This window comes from Leopardus geoffroyi, chromosome B2, assembly GCF_018350155.1.
Source record: "Leopardus geoffroyi isolate Oge1 chromosome B2, O.geoffroyi_Oge1_pat1.0, whole genome shotgun sequence".
Lineage (NCBI taxonomy): Eukaryota > Metazoa > Chordata > Mammalia > Carnivora > Felidae > Leopardus > Leopardus geoffroyi.
The window spans coordinates 3,471,054-3,493,228 of record NC_059332.1 but is presented as its reverse complement, the minus strand read 5'-3'; the positions used below and the strand labels follow the sequence as shown (position 1 = coordinate 3,493,228).

Here is a 22,175-nt window from a genome sequence, read left to right as displayed (position 1 = left end):
CCACCACCCTGTTTTTCCTTCCCCGTATTTCAAGTGGATTGTGTAAAAAACAGCTGGTTTTAAGTAATTTTCAGGCAACGATTTGCAGTCTGCCATTTGCCACCGCAGAATTCTTTTTTTTTTTTTTTCCAATGTTGACTAATTTTATCATGTTGGGGATGTTGTCAAAAAACCAAATTTCTTTTTCTTCTTAAAAAAAATTTCTTGTGGTAAAACGTGTATAACATAAAACATACCATCTTAACCACTCTTAAGTGTACAATTTAAAAACATGAATTACATTTACAATGTTCTCCAACCATCACTATTTCCAAATCTTTATCCATCACCCAACTAGAAACTCAACCCATTCATACCTGTCTTCCCCTGACTCCTCATATCCTCAAATCCATTTTCTGTTCTATGAATTTGCCTATTCTAGGCATTTCATATAAGTGGATGCGTATAATATTTATACTTTGGTATCTGGCTTATTTCACTCATTTCACTTTTTGAGGTTCCTCCATGTTTTAGCATGTATGAAAACTTCCATTTTATGACTGGATACTATCATATATATATATACACATATATAAATGTACATGTATATGTATCTCATATATATATATATATATGTATATATATATGATACACACCACATTTGGTTTACCCATTCATCTGTTGATGGCCATTTGTGTCATTTCTACCTTTTGGCTGTTGTGAACAGTGCTGCAATGCACATTGAAATACAAGTATCTGAGTGGGTCTCTATTCTCAATTATTTTGGGTACATACCTAGGAGTAGAATTGCTAGCTGATATGGTGATTCTATGTTTAGCTTTTTGAGGAAGTCATCTGTTTTACACAGCAATTTACGTTTTACATTCTCACTGGCATTATACGAGGGTCCCAATTTCTCCACATCTTTGCCAACATTTATTTCCCTTTTCTTTTTAATTCTAGCCATCCTAGCAGGTGATATCTCATTGTAGTTTTGTTTTGCATTTCTCTGATGAGTAATGATGAACATTTTTTCATGCGCTTACTGGCCATCTTTTTTTTAAATGTTTTTTTTGGGGGGAGAGAGAGAGAGAGAGACAGAGCATGAGCAGGGGAGGGGCAGAGAGAGAGGGAGGGACACAGTCTCTTTAGCTGTCCAGGCTCTGAGCTGTCAACACAGAGCCCAATGCGGGCACATGCCCACGAACGATGAGATCATGACCCGAGCTGAAGTTGGATGCTTAACCAACTGAGCCACCCAGGCGCCCCTGTACATCTTCTTTAGAGAAGTTTTTATTTGAATCCTTTGTCCATTTTAATTTTAATCAATTCAGATTTTTTGAATTGAAACGTATTTGACACACAACATTACATTAGTTTCAGGTGCTCAGCATAGTGACTCAACATCTCTCTCTGTTGGGCTGTGCTCACCCAAGTGTAGCTGCATCTGTCACCACCCAACACTATCGTAATACCCTGGACTATATTCCCTATGCTGTCTGTACCTTTGATCCCTGTGACTTATTCATTCTATGACTGGAAGCCTGCATCTCCCACTCTCTTTCACCCTTTTCGCTCACCCCTCCAGCCCCCTCTTTCTGTCAACCATAAGTTTGTTTGCTTTTTATATTTATAGATCTGTTCCTGCTTGTTTGTTTGTTTGTTCTTTCGTCTTATTCTTTAGATTCCACATACGAGTGAAATGATACGGCATTTGTCTTTTTATATCTGACGTATTTCACATAACGTAATACCATCCAGGTCCATCCATGTGGTCATAAGTGGCAAGGTCTTGTTCTTTTTCACGACTGAGTAATGTTCCTAGATCTATATCTCTACGCCACATCTTCTTTATCCATTCGTCCGTCAATGGACACGCGGGCTGCTTCCATATCTTGGCTATTACAACTATTACTGCAGTAAATGTAGGGGTGCGTGTATCTTCTCAAATTAGTATTTTTGTTTTCTTTGGGTGAATACACAGTGGCGGAATTACTGGATCATATGGTAGTTCTATTTTTAATTTTTTGAGGAACCTCCATACTGTTTTCCACAGTGGCTGTACCAGTTTGCATTCCCACCAACAGTGCCCGAGGGGTCCTTTATCCCCAGTCTTCCCTTACATTCGTGATTTCTTGTCTTTTTGATTCTAGCCGTCGTGACAGGTGTGAAGTGATATTTCATCGTGGTTTTGATTTGTATTTCCCTGATGATGAGTGATGTTGAGCGTCTTTTCATGTGTCTGTTGACCATCTGTATGACTTCTTTGGAAAAGTGTCTATTCAGGTCCTCTGCCCATTTTTAATCGGATTATTATTAATATTTTTTGGGGGGTGAGCTCTATAAATTCTTTATATATTTTTGGATACTAGCCCCTTATTGGATATATCATTTGCAAATACCTTCTCCCATTCGGCAGGTTGAATTTTCATTTTGTTGATGTCAAATCACTATGATGTATACATGAAACGAATACAATATTGTATGTCAGCTCTGCTTCAATCAAAAAAAAAAAGTCCTCATCCTACTCTCCCTCTTTTGCCTTCTTCTTTTCTTCCATTCCATTTCCCTTTATTTTTCTTTCCTGAAGAATTTAATTGTACAGTCATTAGGTATGTCAGACCAAGTTCGGACTGGGGAGCTGTGGTGTCCTGGACTGTCCCAGGTGAAGAAAGTATCCATGTTGGGAGGTGACACGGAGTGTTGGGTCCCCGGCGGGCTGCGGATACCCCTTGCTGCGGATTGTTTACCCCGAGCATAATGCAGGAGGCATCCCCTTAGGAACGGGGCCCAAAACATGGCGTTGGAGCCCCGGTGAGATGAAAGCAGCTCAGCACACGGTGTTAAAGTCTGATCGGCACGAGGAGGGCGTCCGGGGAGGCAGAAGCCCAACCAGTGGCGTCACATCCTGAGCCGGGTCGGGAGGGCAACTCTGTAGCACAAAGCAAAGGCAGTTGACACGGAATTCACGAAAAGGGTCTGGGAGTGAGCTGTGGGTGTGCCATTATTTCTGCACACTCCCCCCACACAAGAGTTTAAACTGAGGCGCTCCTTCCCTCTTCCTAAATCTTCACAAGAGCGGCGTCAACAAGGCCAGTCAATGGCACCAAAATACGGGGGACACGGTGGAGGAGGCCAGGGGAATATTAAGGCAACGGATGGGCGGCTTGACTGCCTGAAGTTGATTCTTCGGTGAGATTGGCCTGTAGTTTTAGAGCTTCAAGGCCAACCAGGCATGGACATTTCCCATAGAACACGTGCAGGAGGTGGGAGAGAGAGAGAGCATTGGCGTGGGATCAACTTAACGCTAGTTTAAATGGGCCCTAGTGGAGAAATGAAAGCAACTCAGGGGGAGAGAAGCAGGAGGAAAGAGAGAGGAAACATTTTCCCTAGCAACTATCCAAGGGGCTAGCACTCAACAGCTCCAGTGGGGGCAGGGAGAAGTATGACCTTTATTTCAAGTATGAATTTTAGGGTGTTACATGGAGCTCAGCGTCTAACTTTGGGACTGAGACCGTATGACTTGGGAGAAGGCACGAAATGACTTAGGTCGTCCTACGGAGGGAGGAAGAAAATGCGTCCCAGTGAGTGGAAATAAAATGATAATGGGAGGCCTAACGGTATGTTCTATATTGTTATATCCCAGGGGAGGTCACATCCATATCACAGAGTTTGGAGAGGGCCAGTTGGTAAAGTTATATGACTGTCCCTTAACTAGTTTTGGTATTATTATGACTTTATCACACCATCCAAGGACACCTCGCGGATCTGAGAGGCAGCTCCCCACGGGGGTAACGCAAACGCACGCGGTAGGTCCAGCAATGCTCGGAACATAAAGAAGCCACTGGGTGTTTTCAATTTCTGAGCACGGGTGTAAACATTGTATCATTTTTATTTAGAACTGGCAAATAAAATAAAAAGCGTTCCTTTTTAAAAATTCTTAAAATGTGTATTTGATTTTGAGAGAGAGAGAGAGAGAGAGAGAGAGAAACAGAGCAGAGGTGGAGGAGGGACAGAGAGGAAGACACAGAATCCCAAGCAGGCTCCAGGCTCCGAGCTGTCAGCACAGAGCCCGACGTGGGGCTCGAACCCATGAACTGGGACATCATGACCTGAGCTGAAGTCAGCCGCTTAACCCACTGAGCCACCCAGGCGCCCCAAAATGGATAAACTTCAGTTCTATTTCTAAGTACCGGTTGTGGCGATGTAAGGTCCCAGCCTCTCGTAAATATGTTTTTTGGTGTTAAACAGTGTGTGGGGAGATGTGTGCACGAGAAAGGACCCCTGGAATTGCGTATTTAAGGCCAGGGTAGGTCTGGAGGTGTTATTGATATGGAGCCTGGAAGGGTGTGCCGGGAAGGTGCGTAGTCCCAAGAAGAGGCAAGTCGCCAGGCGGCCAAGCCTTTTCCTGCCACCGAGGCTTCCCCTGGATCTGGGGATCGCCGCAGGCAGGGCTCCGCTGTCCGCCAGTGAAAGCAGTTTTAAGAAATGGTTTAAACATGCGGACAAGCACACTGATACAGTAGTTGGAAGGGCCAAAGGACCAGGCTGCGGGCTGGCCGCCGTACCGTCAGCAGAAAACGGGCCCTCCTGGGAGGCTGCCAGGGGTCACCATCGGAAAGCAAGGCCAACGGCCACCTTCTGTGGGTCTTTGCACACATTCAGAGCTCAGGAAGGTGGCCTGCCACCTGTTAGGACGACCTCTGCTGCACATGGACGAAGCCTGCCTCCTTCCCCCGCGACCACAAAAGCATTCCGTGTACGAGCCGTGAATTGCGCGGCTCTTGTAGCTTTGGAACGATATCTTGTTCTGGCCGGTCGCTGCCACTTATCTGTCTCTCACGTGCCACAGTGTAAAAACTGTTTTAAACCAGAGCAGAGAGCAGGTAATTCCTGGCCGGTTACCCGCAGTTCCCTGTTTGTGTTTGCGCTATGTATTTTGAGATCCCAACACGTGGGGCTGCTTTTCTCCTTGTAGGTTTCCATACAAGTTTCGATCGAGCTGTGTGCAGAAATGTAGGAAGTGGCTGTGGCCAGGTTTCCCTGCTTCCTTTCACCTTGCCCCCCTCACCCCCGAGCATCTAAGCCAAGAACTGAAAAAGAGTCTGAAGGGGATATAGGGTAGAGGAGGAGATGTTTTGTAAGAGAGGCACATTGGACTAGACTTTGAAAAAGGAATTAAGGGACTTCCCTAAATCAAGTTAAAAAAAAAAAAGAGAGAGAGAGAGAGAGAGAGAGATTCACCCAAATATGGAGAGAGAAAATCTCAGAACCCACGCGGCATGGATGCTATAGAGGTTCCCGCGGAAGGAACCAGGCAGGTAGAAATAAGAACACGTGTAGAGTTACCTCCCTCCCTCCTTTTCCCGGGATCGGCACTGGATCCCGTAAACTTGGCATGGACCCGCGTCAATAAGTAGGTAACAAGTGGTCGAGGTTTACACCCACCTTCAGACCCAGGACTCAGAGCCGGTCATTTCTCTAGGCCATGCCGAGAATGAGTCCATACCCTAGTCCTTGGCACCTCAGAAGGTGGCTGTGTTTGGAGATGGGGCCTTTAGAGAGGTCATTAGAGTAGACCCTAATCCAATCTGCCTGGGGTCCTTCTAAGTAGAGGAGGTTAGGACACAGAGAGAAACCAGACGCGTCCACGCTCAAAGACCCCGGGAGACAGAAGGCGGCCATCAACAAGTCAAGGAGGGGGGCCTGAGGAGAAGGCAAACCCACCCATGCCCTGATTTGATCTTGGATCTCGATCCTTGGATCTCCAGGACTGGGAGAAAAATTTCTCACAGTTTAAGCCCCACGGTCTGTGGTGTTTTGTTACAGCAGCCCTAGCTGACTAATACAGAGCGGAAGGGTTATGTTATCAAAATGGAGTATTTGGGAGGATATATTTAATCGTTGGAATGATGACGTTTGTCCTGTCAGCTCCTGAGGTCAAGGATTGCTCAGTTCCCTCTAAACCCCCAACCCCAGGACAGTGCTCAGCACACAACAGGTTCTCAATGAGGAGAATGAATGATGTGATGACAAGGAAGGGAGGTTTAAGGGAGGTCTTATAGAAATAATCTACCATAGTGGTCCTCAAGCTTTCTGGTGTCCGGACTCTTTACTCTTGTTTTTTTCTTTTTAAAGAATTTTATGGGGGTGCCTGGGTGGCGCAGTCGGTTAAGCGTCCGACTTCAGCCAGGTCACGATCTCGCGGTCCGTGAGTTCGAGCCCCGCGTCAGGCTCTGGGCTGATGGCTCAGAGCCTGGAGCCTGTTTCCGATTCTGTGTCTCCCTCTCTCTCTGCCCCTCCCCCGTTCATGCTCTGTCTCTCTCTGTCCCAAAAATAAATAAACGTTGAAAAAAAAAATTAAAAAAAAAAAAAAAGAATTTTATGTTTAAGTAATATCTACACCCAGTGTGGGGCTCGAACTTACAACCCAGAGATCAAGGTCGCGTGCTGTGTGGACTAAGCCAGCCAGGTTCCCCAGGACTCTTTACGCTCTTAAAAATTATTGTGAAACCCAACGTTCTTTGTGGATTATATCCATCAGTATTTACTATGTTAAGAGTTCAGACGGCAAATTTAAAAGTATTTATCTGTTAGGTTTTTTCCTAAAATGAGCGCGATCAACCTACTAGGTGTTATCATGAGTCACACTTCATGAAAAAATAACTATATATTTTTTTCTTTAACTCTCCTTAATGACTGGCTTAGTGGAAGACAGATTTTCATATCTGCTTCTACATTCAAAATGCTGTAAGCATATGAAGAAAGTTTGGCATCATACAGATATGTTGTTAGAAAGGGAAAGAGTATTTTAATAGCCTTTTCAGGTAATCATGGACATTCTTCTCTGATGACTTTATATCAAAACGCGACAGGTTGTACTTTCCGTAGAGTTGGCTGTGATGTGGAATCTGAAGCCTTCTCGCTATCTTTGGATGCGTGATTTGGTAACAACTTGGTCGTATTGGTCCACTGAGATCTCTCGCTTTTCCAAATGTTGGAACATTTCAGTGTAGAGTATCCAACAGAAAAGAACACTCGTTAACACTGTCACCAATCTCATCAGAAATGCCTGTAGGTGTTGGGAAGCTGCAAGTTCATGATGTCTCCTAAAAGCTGATTTTCACCTGAAAGCTAATAACTCGTCATTGCAGACAAAGCCTCTCGGTTATTGCCTTTGAGTTTCTTACTTTTTGGTACGGGCTGATTTCTTTGATTTTTGCGAAAACGTCTGACTATGTCACAGTTTGGTTTCTTATTTATTCTTTCAAATGAAAATGCTGCTCCATCAAAGTATATACTTTTTTTTTACTGCTTCATCAAGGATATTCTTAAGGAAAACACTTGTCCCCAGAGAATGTGGCAGCTGTGGACACAGCGAGGGGTCAGTGGTACCTCTTGATATTAGATGCTTAATCCATAGACGGAACTAGGAGTTTTACCAACTGTTTTTGGACCATCAGCTTTTTGCATAACAAATAAAGCCTTGATGTTATGAGAACAGTATTGGCCTCACATACCTTGAAAGTGTCTCAAGAATCCCCTGGGTCTATCCACCACTCTTTGAGGACGGATGATCTGAAGTTATCTGCGGGGATTGGAGGGACAAAGGGCCAAGGTTGCCTTGGAAATTTTGCACCCAGGTGCCAAGACCACGGCAGGCTGTGAATTAAGGTTGGTTGAATGGACGACCCTCAAGATTAAGGGTCCCCTGCTCTACCCACTGAGCCAGCCAGGCATCCTCCTGTGAGTAGGATCTTTAATAGAATTTTTGGTTGCCTGGAGAAAACGTGGAGACTCATAAAATCAGTTTGTGATGCTTCGAGGGGAGTATCTCGGGTGACATACGTGGAAATGCAGATTTCGATGGACAGAAAAGTGTAGACTATGGACATATTCGGGAGGTATTCATTCAACTATTTAGTGAGTCTACTACTCCCAACAGAGGAGACTGTGGACGGTCAAAAATTCATTCATGTCTCCGAGGGAAAGACAATCCAGATGAACAGAAAGGAAGACGGAAAACACCCCCCAAAGGTCAAACACGAGTGTTCGGTGGGCACATCATGGTTTCCAGGAATCAGATGATTCTTTTAAGGTCTAACCGGAGCCTGGTTCCCGTTGCCTTCTTAGCGCAGTGGGCAGCGCGTCAGTCTCATAATCTGAAGGTCCTGAGTTCGAGCCTCAGAGAGGGCAAGTGTTTTTGCGCGGAAGCGTGCGCCCCCCCCCCCCCCCCTCGTTTTCACCGCAGGTGGTAACCTTAACCCCCTTTTAGGGGTGAGGTGTTGGAGCATCCTGGGAGAGCTGGGACGTAGCGTCTCCCGTCCTGAATCCAGAGGGTGGCGCCACTTGAGATGCGGCGCTTTCGCACAGCGAGCGCACGGGTCCCCATCCGACCCGCACCCCACGGCTGCGTCCCGGAGGTGCGGGCCCGGGGACGGGTGAGGCTCGGGCGCCCGCGTGTCCCGAGAAACCGGGCGGGGACGGCCCGCGGCACGTGCCGGGACGGGCGGGGACCCGCGGGCGCTGCCCTCCCCCGACATCGCCGCGCGGGCCTGTGGCGCCCTCGCCGTGGGGACCCGCGACCTCGCGATCGGCCGCCCGCAGGGCTGCGTCCCGGCGCACAGGGGCACGGCGCTCGGCTGCTTTTCCCGTTCTCAGGGTCACGGGCGCAGAAGACCGGGCGGTCCCGGACGTCTTGGAAGCGTAGTCAGTTGCGTCTTTCTGCCTTTTTTCCGCGTTTGGCTCCCCCCGCGGCGGAGCTGGCGAGGGCTTGCCGGGCACTCCCACGGACTGCGCGTGGACCGCGAGGGAGCGCGCGGCAAGGGGCGTGCGCGGGGAGCGCGGAGGTCCGGCCGCGCGGGGGCGCTGGGTGTCGGCCGGGCGCGCGCCAGGCGGCTCCGGTTCCCGCGGCGGGAGCACCTGACCGTAGGGCGGCCAGCACCTCTCGGCCAACCGGACCCGGCTTTACGTGGGGCTGACCTGGGAAGGAAGGAAGGAAAGAAGGAAAGAAGGAAAGAAAGGGAGGGAGGGAGGGAGGAAGGGAGGAAGGAAAGAAGGGAGGGAGGGAGGAAGGAAGGGAGGAAGGAAAGAAGGGAGGGAGGAAGGAAGGAAGGAAGGAAAGAAGGAAAGAAAGGGAGGGAGGAAGGAAGGAAGGAAAGAAGGAAAGAAGGGAGGGAGGGAGGAAGGGAGGGAGGGAGGAAAGGAGGAAGGAAAGAAGGGAGGGAGGGAGGAAGGAAGGGAGGAAGGAAAGAAGGGAGGGAGGAAGGAAGGAAGGAAAGAAGGAAAGAAGGGAGGGAGGAAGGAAGGGAGGGAGGAAGGAAAGAAGGAAAGAAGGAAAGAAGGGAGGGAGGGAGGAAGGGAGGGAGGGAGGAAAGGAGGAAGGAAAGAAGGGAGGGAGGGAGGAAGGAAGGGAGGAAGGAAAGAAGGGAGGGAGGGAGGAAGGAAGGGAGGAAGGAAGGAAGGAAGAGGGGCCAGCAAGTCTCAGAACAGGCCATGGCTCGCGCCCCGGGCTGCAGGGTGCCGGAGGGTCAAGGCCACGGGAGGTTACGACGCCCAGTGGACTTTATAGACACTGAATTCACGCAGGAAGAAAGGAGGAAACACAGTGTTGGGAAGTGTGTCCTTAAAGAAGCGTTTACCCACCTGCCTGGGATCCCATCACCACCCGCCCGGCCTCCCTGTTTCAAGTGCAATGCCAGTCAGGGGCCCTAGCTTCAGGAAAGAGGCCATTCTCTGTGCCACACACAGAACCCACCTAGTTGTTCCCCCTTTTGCCCTAGAGGCTCCTGGAGATGGAAACAAACGTGCAAAAACTTGCCAGCGAGAAAGCAATTCCACCCCACCCGTTCTCAGAACTTACTGGGGCCTAGCCTGCCGGGGGAGGGGACTCACTCAGAGGTACGCAGCAGTGGGACAGTCCTTGCCTCTGGGCGCTTTCTCACGACGTTTTCTCCTTTCCAATAGGAGCCCAAACCCCGAGATTGCTGAGGGTGATGCTGAGGCCATGAGGAGGTCCTGAGAAAGGCTTCGCCCCTGGAGCGTAAGAAATTATCACGTCTCTCGGACCCCTTCACTTTTCAGGCCACCAAGGTGAAGTGAGGACTGAATAACTGCCTAACATCCCGGAGAGTGCCGGGGGCAAGGGCGTGAGGACAACCAATGGCTCTCTTGTCTCCATCACAGGGCGCAGCTCCCAGGTTCATGGGGACCTGAACCTGTCCCGACTGGGGAAGACCGCCTCAGGCACCGCCCTGTTCGTTCATCCGGGTATTCCAGAATCGCCTTCTGTTTTGTCAAAAGTTAGGATCATCAACTGCTGTGGCTGACTGGGAGGTGGCCTGGGGGGAAGCCACTCCCGGCGCTGTGTTGGCACCTCTGGCCCCGGGGGTGCCTAGTCCAGGGGTAAGTGGGAAAACCCTGTACACAGGAAAAATGGTCATTTATATGTAATTCAAGATAAGCACTTTTTTTTTTTTTAAGTTTAAAACGCCAATTAAACATGCTGTCCTTTAGACATAAAAAGGAATGTGGTGGGTTTTGTTGCTGTTGCTGGCTGGTTTTTTTTTAAGTTGCTGAACAAAATAATCGGTCGAATGAAATCAAGGTTCAGCTTTCATTTTTTAAATATTTATTCCTTTTTTGAGACACAGAGACAGACAGTGTGAGCGGGGGAAGGACAGAGAGAGAGGGAGACAGAATCCGAAGCAGGCTCCAGGCTCTGAGCTGTCAGCACAGAGCCCGACGCTGGGCTTGAACCAAGAGCTGTGAGATCATGACCTGAGCCGAAGTCGGTGGCTTAACCCACTGAGCCCCCCCAGGCGCCCCTGAATATGCTATTTAGATGACTCAATTAAAAGAGTGATCCACTGAGCTTTGGGGACAGGCTGACAGAGACTTGATCCAGGGCCGGGAAGATCTGCAGGAGGGACCCCCCCCCCCCCCCCCCGTCCAAGGGTTGAGACTGGGGGACGCGAGGGCATTATCTCCAGAGGGAATGGCAGGTGTGGGATTAGCAGCCGGGGTACACGCAGGGCTGAAGGTCCATCTGGTGGGGGTGGGGGTGGGGTGTGGGGGGGCAGGTGTCACAGCGGCCACATTCCGTTACCTCCCTTCAATCCCTCCCCCCAGCTGGCACTGTTTGATCGTCCCACACAGAGGGCTTGAGCAGTAGGGAGATACACGCTAGCTTTGAGGTTTCTGCCCGCCTACACTCGTTCCCTCCCGTGGGCATCTGGTGGGCTGGCCGAGGACCCCCGCCCGGCCCTCAGGCCATCGGAGCCCCGTGGGAAGGAGTGAGGCTTTCTGCTTTAGTTTCCCCCCTGTGACCCCGGCTCTCAGCCTTGGGCACAGCGAGAGCAAAGACGTGGCATCAGCGGGACTGGGGCTAAAGAATACAACGAATTCACGTCTGCCTTTTGTTTTTCCTCTTGAAAAACCGAAAAGCGTAGAGACGGTTGGGGCAGTTACCTTACTTGTATTCTTTTCTTTGTAATAATTTTAAATTTATTTATTTGAGAGAGAGCAAGCAAGCAGGGCAGGGGCAAAGAAAGAGGGAGAGAGAGAATCTCGGTGCTAGCACCGAGCCTGATGTGGAGCCCAGTCCCACGAACCGCGAGATCATGCCCTGGGCCGAGATCAAGAGTCCAACACTTAGGATTCTGTGTCTCCCTCTCTCTCTGCTCCTCCCCCGCTCGCACTCTGTCTTTCTCTCAAAAATAAATAAATATTAAAAAAAAAAAAAAAAGAGGGGCGCCTGGGTGGCGCAGTCGGTTAAGCGTCCGACTTCAGCCAGGTCACGATCTCGCGGTCCGGGAGTTCGAGCCCCGCGTCAGGCTCTGGGCTGATGGCTCAGAGCCTGGAGCCTGTTTCCGATTCTGTGTCTCCCTCTCTCTCTGCCCCTCCCCCATTCATGCTCTGTCTCTCTCTGTCCCAAAAATAAATAAACGTTGAAAAAAAAAAAAAAAAAAGAAAAGAGTCTGACACTTAACCGACTGAGCCCCCCAGGCGCCCCTTACTCTTAAATTTTATGTAGTTTTTGAATCGGTAACAAATGAACACAGTTCAATATTCAAGAGGTTTTCCAAAGGGCGCTGGCGTTCCCAGTGTTCAAGTCCCTGCCCCAAATGCAATTAAAGTTAGCAAACGCTCATGTGTATTTCCTAAGATACCTAAGGAATGTACAAGAAAGTATCCGTGAACCTAAGTGTATTTTTACGTATCCGGTTCTTGCTGTTGGTGCTGTGAAAAGCCGCTTTTATCAGTGGACCTTGGATCGCTTTATTTTTCCTCTTGTGCTCTTTCCCCCCCTTTTTAAGCCCACCAGAGATTCGGTTGTAAGCAGTTACTGTATTGTATTTAACTGTTCTCCTGTTGATGAGTCTTTAGGGTGTTTCCAGTCCCATGACGTTGCAAACAAAGCTGCAGTTCTTTTCTTATGCGCATTTCCTGGCACAGGTAAGAGTGTCTGTAGCATGAAATCCTAGACGTGCAGCCGCTGAGTTAATTTTGATACATTTGGCCACATTGCCTTCCATGAGTGCGGTACGAGATCGGGAGGGAAGCGAACTGACCCTTCGCGGCCAGTGAGGAAAAATATACCAGGTTTCCTAGACACTGACGTTCACTTACAGGAAAGACCATTCTCCGGGAAGGCGCCACCTGTTCAAATGGCCCACCGTGTTTACAGGCACATTTTGGAGCAGGGAAAATGTAGAGCTCCTTGCTGGTGGGTAGAAGAAAGCCAAGCTTCAGAAACATGTAGGTGTCCGGGTTACGGCAAGAAAGGTAAAAGATATTCTGCCCCCACCCCTGCTCCCCCTGCCCCTGGAGACCCTCCACTCCCACTGCTCCTGTGCCTGGAAGAGCCCTGGCCTTTCTGTCTTCTTTCCAGGAAACATTCCCCTTTTCCCTTTCACAGCCTTCTCTGAGCCTTCCCACCCACAGAAGCCTGGTAAGACCAGGAACTCGGCACGCCTCCTCCAACCCGTGGGCCATCCAGTCCCAGACAGCATCTCAGGCCCGACCCAGGGTCTAGTCCTGGGGGAAGAGTGGCCCCGGGGGCCCTGCACAGCTCTGTCTGAGGTGAGCCCATATCTGCCTGCAGAGGGTGGGGGCCATGGGGCCGGGGCTGCGCGGGGGAGAGGAGGTTCTCAGCCAAGAGTAGACAGAGCCCTGGCTACTGACAGAGCGAAATAGTTCCAAACACTTGCACCTCAAAATGAAAGGGAAGGAAAAATAGAACTGAATACACATGAATAAAGAATAAAGTAAAACTGACTTGCTGTGTTCTTCGTGGCCACAAACACACTCTGCCCCGTGGCCTTGACATCAAGTCCTCTGAGCCGGCGCCGTGTGATCAGAGGCCTCTGGCTTCCTTTTCTGTCCCTTTCCCCTTAGAAGCTGAACTTTGGGCAGTCATAACTTGAACTTGCACTTTGTCCTAATCAGAAAATGTAAAAAAGAAACCATCTGTTCCTGTTCTTCCCCTTCCTTTCCTCTTCTTCTCACGATCGCTCCTGTAATTACATTGTATTGGATAAGGAGCCAAACGGCTAACTTAGAAATGGGCGTTTTAGGCACAGGCAAGGGGCCGGGGGAACGAAATCACCTGGAATGAAGGGGGACTAACAAGCAGTTAACTTGCATAGAGGGGAGAGTGGGCTAACCGTTCAGAGGATGAGGGGCTCTGGACACTTTCTTATAGGCGGAAGTAACTGTGACATGACCAAATCTGCGTTTTTCAAAAGACAGCTGTGGTGCTCCTGCAAAAGATGGCTTGGAAAGAAGTGAAAGTTAAGCTCGAAGGTCAGAAGGCGCATTAGGGCATCACCTTGGTGGACCCGGCAGGGCACTGGCAGCCAATGAGACTCATTTTTCCCTTGAGCAGACATTTCATGAGGGCTGACCTCAGCTGTTAGCCCCTGGGGCTCCACATTAGCTATGCGTTTTGGGGATTCAGTCACAGCCAAGACAGACCTAAGTCATACATCCTTGTATGGGGAGACAAAAATACAAAATCATAAACTAGGTAGTTTCAGAGACGATGGAAGCAAGCACTGAGGGTTCAGGGGAAAGTGCTCTGAGGGATGATCTTGAGGTGAGCCTCAACAATGTGAAGAGTCAAGAAGGCCAAGACTCCCAAGTCTTCAAGCAGAAGGAAGAGTAATGCCAATGACCCCGAGGCAACATTCCCTGGGTTACTCAAAGGGAAGATTACGAGGAGCTAATGTTCCTAATTTAGACGGAGAGGTAGAATTGGCAGAATTTGGTGGAAAACTGAATGCAGATGATGATAAGGAAGGAGAGGTCCTTAGCTCTCTGGCTTGGGCAATTGTGCAGATGGTCGCGCTTCCTCCCAAGACTGGATATTCTTCACTAAAGCAGATGTGGGGAGAGAAACGATTAGGTTCTTGCCAGGTCCTGTGAGTTCTGAAATACTCATGGGATGTGCGAGTAGAGATAACCAGTAAGGGATTATGGACGAAAATTGGAACTCAGGGGAGATGGCCCTCCAGAATAGAGAAAGTGTTTGTAATTGAAGTGAAGAGAAATAAACCACATGGGGCTGTACAACTCAATACTGGAGCCACCAGTGACGTGTGGTTATCAAGTATTCGAAATGTGCTATGAAATGAGATGCGCCAGAAGCGTAACATCTACATCAGGTTTCAAAAACTTAGTATGAGGCAAAGAGTGCAAAATATCTCATTAATAATTTTTATACTGGGGTGCCTGGGTGGCTCAGTCGGTTGATCGCCAACTTCCGCTCAGGTCATGATCTTGGGGTTGACAGGTTGGAGCCCCGTGTCAGGCTCTGGGCTGACAGCTCAGAGCCTGGAGCCTGTTTCCAATTTTGTGTCTCCCTCTCTCTCTGCCCCTCCCCTGCTCATGCTCTGTCTTGTCTCAAAAATGAATATAAAACATTGAAAAAAATTAAAAAAAATAATTTTTATATTGATTAGTTGTTGAACTGATAATATTTGGGATTTTCACTTGTTTCTGTTTGTGTGTGTGTTTTTAATTTAAGTTTATTTTTTGAGAGAGAAAGCGAGTGAGCAGGGGAGGAGCAGAGAGAGAGAGAGAGAGAGAGAGATTCTCAAGCAGGCTCTGCACCGGGCTCGAACTCACCCTGAGATCACGACCTGAGCCAAATTAAGAGTTGGACGTTTAACCCACTGAGCTACCCAGGCGCCCGTTTCTGTTTGCTTTTGAATGTGACTACTAGAACATTTAAAATTATATGTACGATGCCTATTTCTGTCGGATAGCACAGGTATAAGGTAATAATAGTTCTGAACCTCCTGGTGAGAAGGGGATCACATTTGTAGAAATATTTACATATAAGGTAAGAACGGTCACAGATCCAACCGTCCCCCACCCAGGCAAATTAGCTCGAGATAAGAAGCGGCCCAAGGACAGAACCTCAAAGAATATTCACAGAGATAGAGAGAAAAGGTGAGGACACGAAGACCACTGGAGAGTTCCAGGAGAGCTAGCTGGCGCTATCCAAATCCCAGGAAGAGATGGGGCAGGGTGGAGAGAATTTCAAAAACTGTAGCCCTCAGGAAGAAAAAATGTAGAAATTCCTATTGGATTTTACAACTTTAAGGAGATCGCAGCGGCCTGAATAAAAGCAGTGTACATGAGATGCCACACGCAAGTAGCCTGTCGTCGGCTGTGGGCTGAAGGAAGGTTGGGATCCACGCACATTTCTCCTTCCGGAATTTGGCAGTAGAGGTCAGAATGAAAATGTGCCAATTTCTTGAGAGTGGAATCGGGGAATTTTACGCCAAGGAGAACTTGACGCCTGCGCGTACATTTTTTTCAGACTTCCGTCGCAAATACCATCTCCCTTCACAGGTCACTAAGACACCAAGTAAAATCCACACTTTCTTTAATGTTTTAAGTCTCTTTTCAGCTATAGAAGGTCCCTTGTTTTTCTTTTTAAATGATTATTAATTAGCTAATATACTTTATTTTTTACAGCACTTTTAGATTAAAAAACAATTTTTGAGTGGAAAGTATATTGTTTCCGATAGACAACATTACCCTTGCTCCTCCATAGTTTCCCCTATGTATATATATTTAAAATTTTTTACAATGTTTATTCAGTGTTTGAGAGAGAGACACACACTGAATCCAAAGCAGGCTCCAGGCTCCGAGCTGTCAGCATAGAGCCCCATGCGAGGCTTGAACCCAAGAACTGTGGGATCGTGACCGAGCCAAAGTCTGATGCTTACCTGACCCAGCCACCCAGGCGCCCCATCCCCTGTTAGCAACATTTGCCATTAGTCTGGCACATGTGTTACAATGGGTGAATCAATATTACGATGAGCGACTGAAGTCCATAGTTAACATTCGGGTTATACGTTCTATGGGTCTTGACAAATAACAACATGCATCCACTATGCCAGAGTCATACAGAGTAGTGGTTCGTGCCAATGGACTTGGTAAAGAAGCTGGGTCTTTTATCCTACGTAATTTCCCACCTTGTGGATTTATGCAATTGCCTCTTTGTGGTGTCCCTTGACATGTGTCTTGACTTGCTCTATTTCCTGCCAACTGGTAGTTAGAGGCAGAGGTTCCCTTAGCTTCAGGTTCAAATACCTTAACAGTAAAATTTGGTAGGTATTGTGTGCCTCACCTTGAGGTACATCATGTCCAAATTTCCCATTTTTAGCCATCAATATTAACGCTGATATAGGAGCTCAAATGTCCTATACTGTCATATACACACCTGATATATATAATCATATGTTGACACATAAAACTGATACACAAAATAATTTTAGACAATATCATTAAACGAGTAAACATAAGCACAAACACAGTATTAATTCTCAAATGTGCATCTTAGAGAAAAATAGAAAGCATACTTTCAGACTCCTTAGAAGCTAACAAGAATGAGAATTTTGAATGACTTATTCCTTGGGTTCTGCAGAAACTGCTCTGGGGGTGGGGACGTCCCGCGAGCAAAAGTGGAGAATGCAGGCGTCGATCCCGCTACCTCTCGCATGCTAAGCGAGCGCTCTACCACTTGAGCTAATTCCCCCTGGCGCCTGCGTCGTTCAGCCTGTTTTACGACCTTGAGGCGAATTCCATTCCAGTCCCACTTTCTAGTTTCCAGGTGGTTCGGACCCTCGGGAAGCTGCACCGCCCCGGGGCGGAGCCGGAAGGCGGCTTCTAGAACACAGCCTGGGACCCGGGAGGCGCCGACCTGCCCTGCGCGCGGGGGGAGGACAGGAGCAAAGGCCCGCGGGAAGCACCCCCCCCCAACCCCCACCCCCCCTTCCCCTGCGCCCTGCGGTCGGAGCGGGGAGCACGGGGGTCCCTCTCTAGCATGCCTGCTCCGAGCGCTTGGAAGCGCTCCTGCACCCCACCCCACACCCGGGCGACAAACCCTAGCATCTTTCCACTTATTGTTCCTTCAAATAATTCATCTTTCATCTGTTACCTGAGCTATTCATGGCTTCTCCATTAGGAGGTGAGACCTGCTGTCACCTGTTTCTCCTGGAGTCTGGAGCGCTTGCTTTTCTACTGACTTTTAGACCATTGAGTCTAGAACTCTTTTTTTTAAAGAAGTAGCTGGCCTGGGGGACTCACTTATGGTGATTTATTTTACGGTGGTCCATATCGTGGTGCCGGTTTACAAAATATCAACACGATTGAAGCGTAATTTATAGGCAGTAAAATGCAGACATCTTAAGTGTGTAGTTCAATGAATTTTGACAAGGTATACGCACATGTAACCATCACCACAATTAAAATATAGAACAGTTTCGCAATCCCTATCAAAATAACACCAGCATTCTTCACAGAGCTAGAACAAACAATCCTAAAATTTGTATGCAACCAGAAGAGACCCCAAATAGCCAAAGTAATCCTGAAAAAGAAAACCAAACCTGGAGGCATCACAGTCCCGGATTTCAAGCTATACTACAAAGCTGTAATCATCAAAACAGTATGACACTGGCACAAAAACAGACACTGAGATCAACGGAACAGAACAGAGAACCCAGAAATGGACCCACAAACATATGGCCAACTCATCTCTGACAAAGCAGGAAAGAATATCCAATGGAATAAAGACAGTCTCCTCGGCAAGTGGTGCTGGGAAAACTGGACGGCGACATGCAGAAAAATGAACCTGGACCACTTTCTTACCCCAGACACAAAAATAACCTCAAGATGGAGGAAAGACCTCAATGTAAGACAGGAAGCCATCAAAATCCTCAAGGAGAAAGCAGGCAAAAACCTCTTTGACCTTGGCCGCAGCAACTTCTTACTCAACACGTCTCCGGAGGCAAGGGAAACAAAAGCAAAAATGAACTACTGGGACCTCATCAAAATAAAAAGCTTCTGCACAGCGAAGGAAACAATCAGCAAAACTGAAAGGCAACCAACAGAATAGAAGAAGATATTTGCATATGACATATCTGGTAAAGGGTTAGTATCCCAAATCTATAAAGAACTTACCAACTCAATACCCCAAACCCAAATAACCCAGTGAAGAAATGAGCAGAAGACATGAGTAGACACTTTTCCAAAGAAGACATCCGGGTGGCCAACCCACACATGGAAAAATGCTCCACATCACTTATCATCAGGGAAATACAAATCAAAACCACAGTAAAATACCACCTCACACCTGTCAGAATGGCTAACGTTAACAACTCAGGCATCAACAGATGTTGGCAAGGATGCAGAGGAAGGGGAACCCTTTTGCATTGTTGGTGGGAATGCAAGCTGGTGCAGCCACTCTGGAAAACAGTATGGAGGTTCCTCAAAAAAAAAAAAAAAAAAAAAAAAAAAAAAATAGAACTACCCTACGGCCCAGCAATTGCATGACTAGGTATTTACCCAAGGGATACAGGTGTGCTGTTTCAAAGGGGCACATGCACCCCAATGTTTGTAGCAGTGCTACTGACAATAGCCCAAGTATGGAAAGAGCCCAAATGTCCATCGATGGATGAATGGATAAAGATGTATTATATATATACAATGGAGTATTACTTGGAAATCAAAAAGAATAAAATCTTGCCATTTGCAACTATGTGGATGGAACTGGAGGGTATTATGCTAAGTGAAAAGTTATAATGTTATGACACTGTATGTTAACTAACTTGGAAAGAATGAAAGAATGAAAGAGAAAGAAGGAAGAAAGGAAGGAAGGAAGGAAGGAAGGAAGGAAGGAAGAAAAATTAAAAATAAAAAATAAAAAGAAAGGAGGAAAACAAAAAGCTATAGAGCAGTTTCATTGTATGGGTTTTCTAGGGCCACCATAACAAAATGCCAAAAACTGGATGGCTTAAAACAAACATTTATGGTCTTAGCTCTAGAGTCTAGAAGTCTGAAGTCAAGGTCTCCGTCAGGCGGTGCTCTCTCTCATGGCTCTCGGCAGAATCCTTCCTTGCCTCTCCAAGCTTCTGGTATTTGCCAGCAATCCTAGGAGTTGTCTCCCCAGTAGACGCCCCACTCCAGCCACCGGACCGTCTTCCGCTCATGTGCCTTCACATGGCCTCCCTCCTGGCATGTGTCTCTCCATGTCCAAATCTCCCCCTTTGGTAGGGACACGAGTCAGATCAGATTAGGGCTCACCTCAAGACCTCATTTTAACTCGATTACTTCTGGAACAACCCTATTTCCGAGTCAGGTCACATTTTCACACACTGAGGGGTAGGACCTCAACCCATGTCTTTGGGGGAACTACAATTCAGCTCCAAACATCCATCATCTCAGAGTTCCCTCAGGACCCTTTGCCATTAACCTCCCACACACGCCTCCACTATAGCTGCATGAGACCACTGGACTGATTTCTGTCAATGTGGATGAATTTTGTTCTTGAATTTCATACATTTTTTTCACCCCACGTGTTTTGGAGGGTTCATCCATATTATTGCACGTATCGGATGTACATTCTTTACCGCCAACTACTCTTCCATTGTGTGAATATGCCTGAAACATTATTATTCACTTACCCGTGACAGACACTTGATTATTATTCACTTACCCGTGACAGACGTTTGTTTCTGAAATTCCACATATGAGTGAAATAATATGATATTTGTCTTTCTCTGACTAATTTCACTTAGCATAATACCCTCCAGTTCCATCCACATAGTTGCAAATGGCAAGGTTTTATTCTTTTTGATTTCCAAGTAATACTCCATTGTATATATATAATACATCTTTATCCATTCATCCATCGATGGACATTTGGGCTCTTTCCATACTTGGGCTATTGTCAGTAGCACTGCTACAAACACTTGATGATGACAGACAGACTAGTAGGAATGAAAATTCATATAAAATGTTTTGGCAGGCATATGGTTTTATTTCACTTAAATATTTAGGAAGAGAATTGCCTGGTTATATCTTAAGCATATGTTTCACTTCATCGTCGACTGTCAAATATTTTTCCAAATTGGGAGCTCAAATTTACACTGCAACCACCAGTGTGTGAGAGTTTCAATTTCCCCACATCCGGGCAATGTTTGATGTTGTCAGTCGTCTTCCTTTATATGTAGGGGTTTTAATTTTCATTCGGATTTACTTTGCATTTCCCTGAAGATCAGTGTTGCTGAACACCGTTCAATGTGACTGTTGCTCATGTTTGCGTCTTATTTTATGAAATTCGTGCTTGAATTTTTGTGCCTTTATGCTTACTGAGTGTCTGTCCTTATATCACTGAGTGGGAAGAGTATGTTTTATATTTTCAATACAAGTCCTATGTTATAGCTTGTGTATATAATAAATAAGTTCACATATAAAAGTATCTTAAATATTTTTCTCAAGTCTTTGTCTTGACTTTGCATTTTCTTAATATTGTGTTTTAGAAAGCAAACATCTAAGAGGTGCCTGGCTGGCTCAGTCAGGGAAGTATGTGACTCTTGTTCTCAGGGTTGTGGGTTTGAGCCCCATGTTGGGCATAGAAATTTCTTTAAAAAAAAAATCTTAAAAAAAAGAAAGCAAACATTTAACAATTTTATGAAATCCAATTTTTTTTTTTAACGGCTCATGATCTTTGGGTCCCTGATTAGAATGCTTTTTCTACATTAATTACATGCAGAGTTTTTTTCTTGTTTACTTCTACACATTTGATAGTTTTAGTGTTAAATTTCATGTACTGTATATGAATGATTTTGATTTTGATTTTGTTTTGTGTATTAAGTGCAAGATAAGAATGGAGATTCATATTTTCCATACGTTTATCCAGTTGCTAAGGACCATGTTTGAAAAACCTTTCCTTTCTCCCATTAAATGACATTTTACGTCTGTCATAAATCAAGATGTGTAGGTCTGTTTCTGGACATTCTGTCCTTTCCCATTAATCTATGTAAGTATGGCAGTACTCCAATATTTTGATTACTATAGCTTTATAATATAAAATCTTGAAATCATGTAGTATAATTCCTCTACATTTGTTTTTCTTTTCCTAATTATTTTGGCTATTCTACGTTCTTCAGAATCAGCTTGTCAGTTTCTACAAAAACTCCTGCTATTGAGTTACTGCTTAGTATTTAAATTTTTTTAATGTTTATTCATTTTTGAAAGACAGAGAGAGACAGAGCACAAGCAGGGGTGGGGTTGGAGAGAAAGGGGGACACAGAATCTGAAGCAGGCTTCAGGCTCTGAGCTGTCAGCACCAGAGCCCGACGCAGGGCTCGATCTCACGAACTGAGAGATCATGACCTGAGCTGAAGTCAGACGCTCAGCCAACTGAGCCACCCAGGCGCCCCTACTGGTTAGTATTTTATTGAATTTCTAGATCAACTCAGAAAAAACTGACATCTTAGTAATACTGAATTTTCCAATTTTTGTAAATTTCTATGGTCAGGTCTTGTGCATCTTGTTAAATGTATCCCTACGTATTTTATTGATTGTAATTGAAAATGCTCACTTAATGTTTCAATTCTTTGTTGCCAGTATATATATAAATACAATTAATGTTTCTATATTATTGTTGTAATCTGTGACCTAAATTTACTTATAGATATAATGCTAACTTTTGTAGATGTATGAGGATTTTCTGTGTAGCTGATTATGTTGTGTGTAAATCAATATGGTTTTATGTCTTCTTTTAAAATATGTGTTATTCACTCATTCATTCATTCATTCATTCATTCATTCATTCCAATTTTGTTTTGTTTGGTTTTGTTTGGTTTGCACTGGTTGGGGCTTCCAGTAAGATGTAG

General features: G+C 46.4%; 1 non-coding gene across 1 annotated transcript; it reads left to right on the top strand.

Annotated features, from left to right (window-relative positions):
• Positions 1 to 8,102: 8,102 nt before the first annotated feature.
• Positions 8,103 to 8,175, top strand: TRNAM-CAU. Its single transcript has one exon. It is a non-coding gene; the product is annotated as a tRNA-Met (tRNA).
• Positions 8,176 to 22,175: the final 14,000 nt, after the last annotated feature.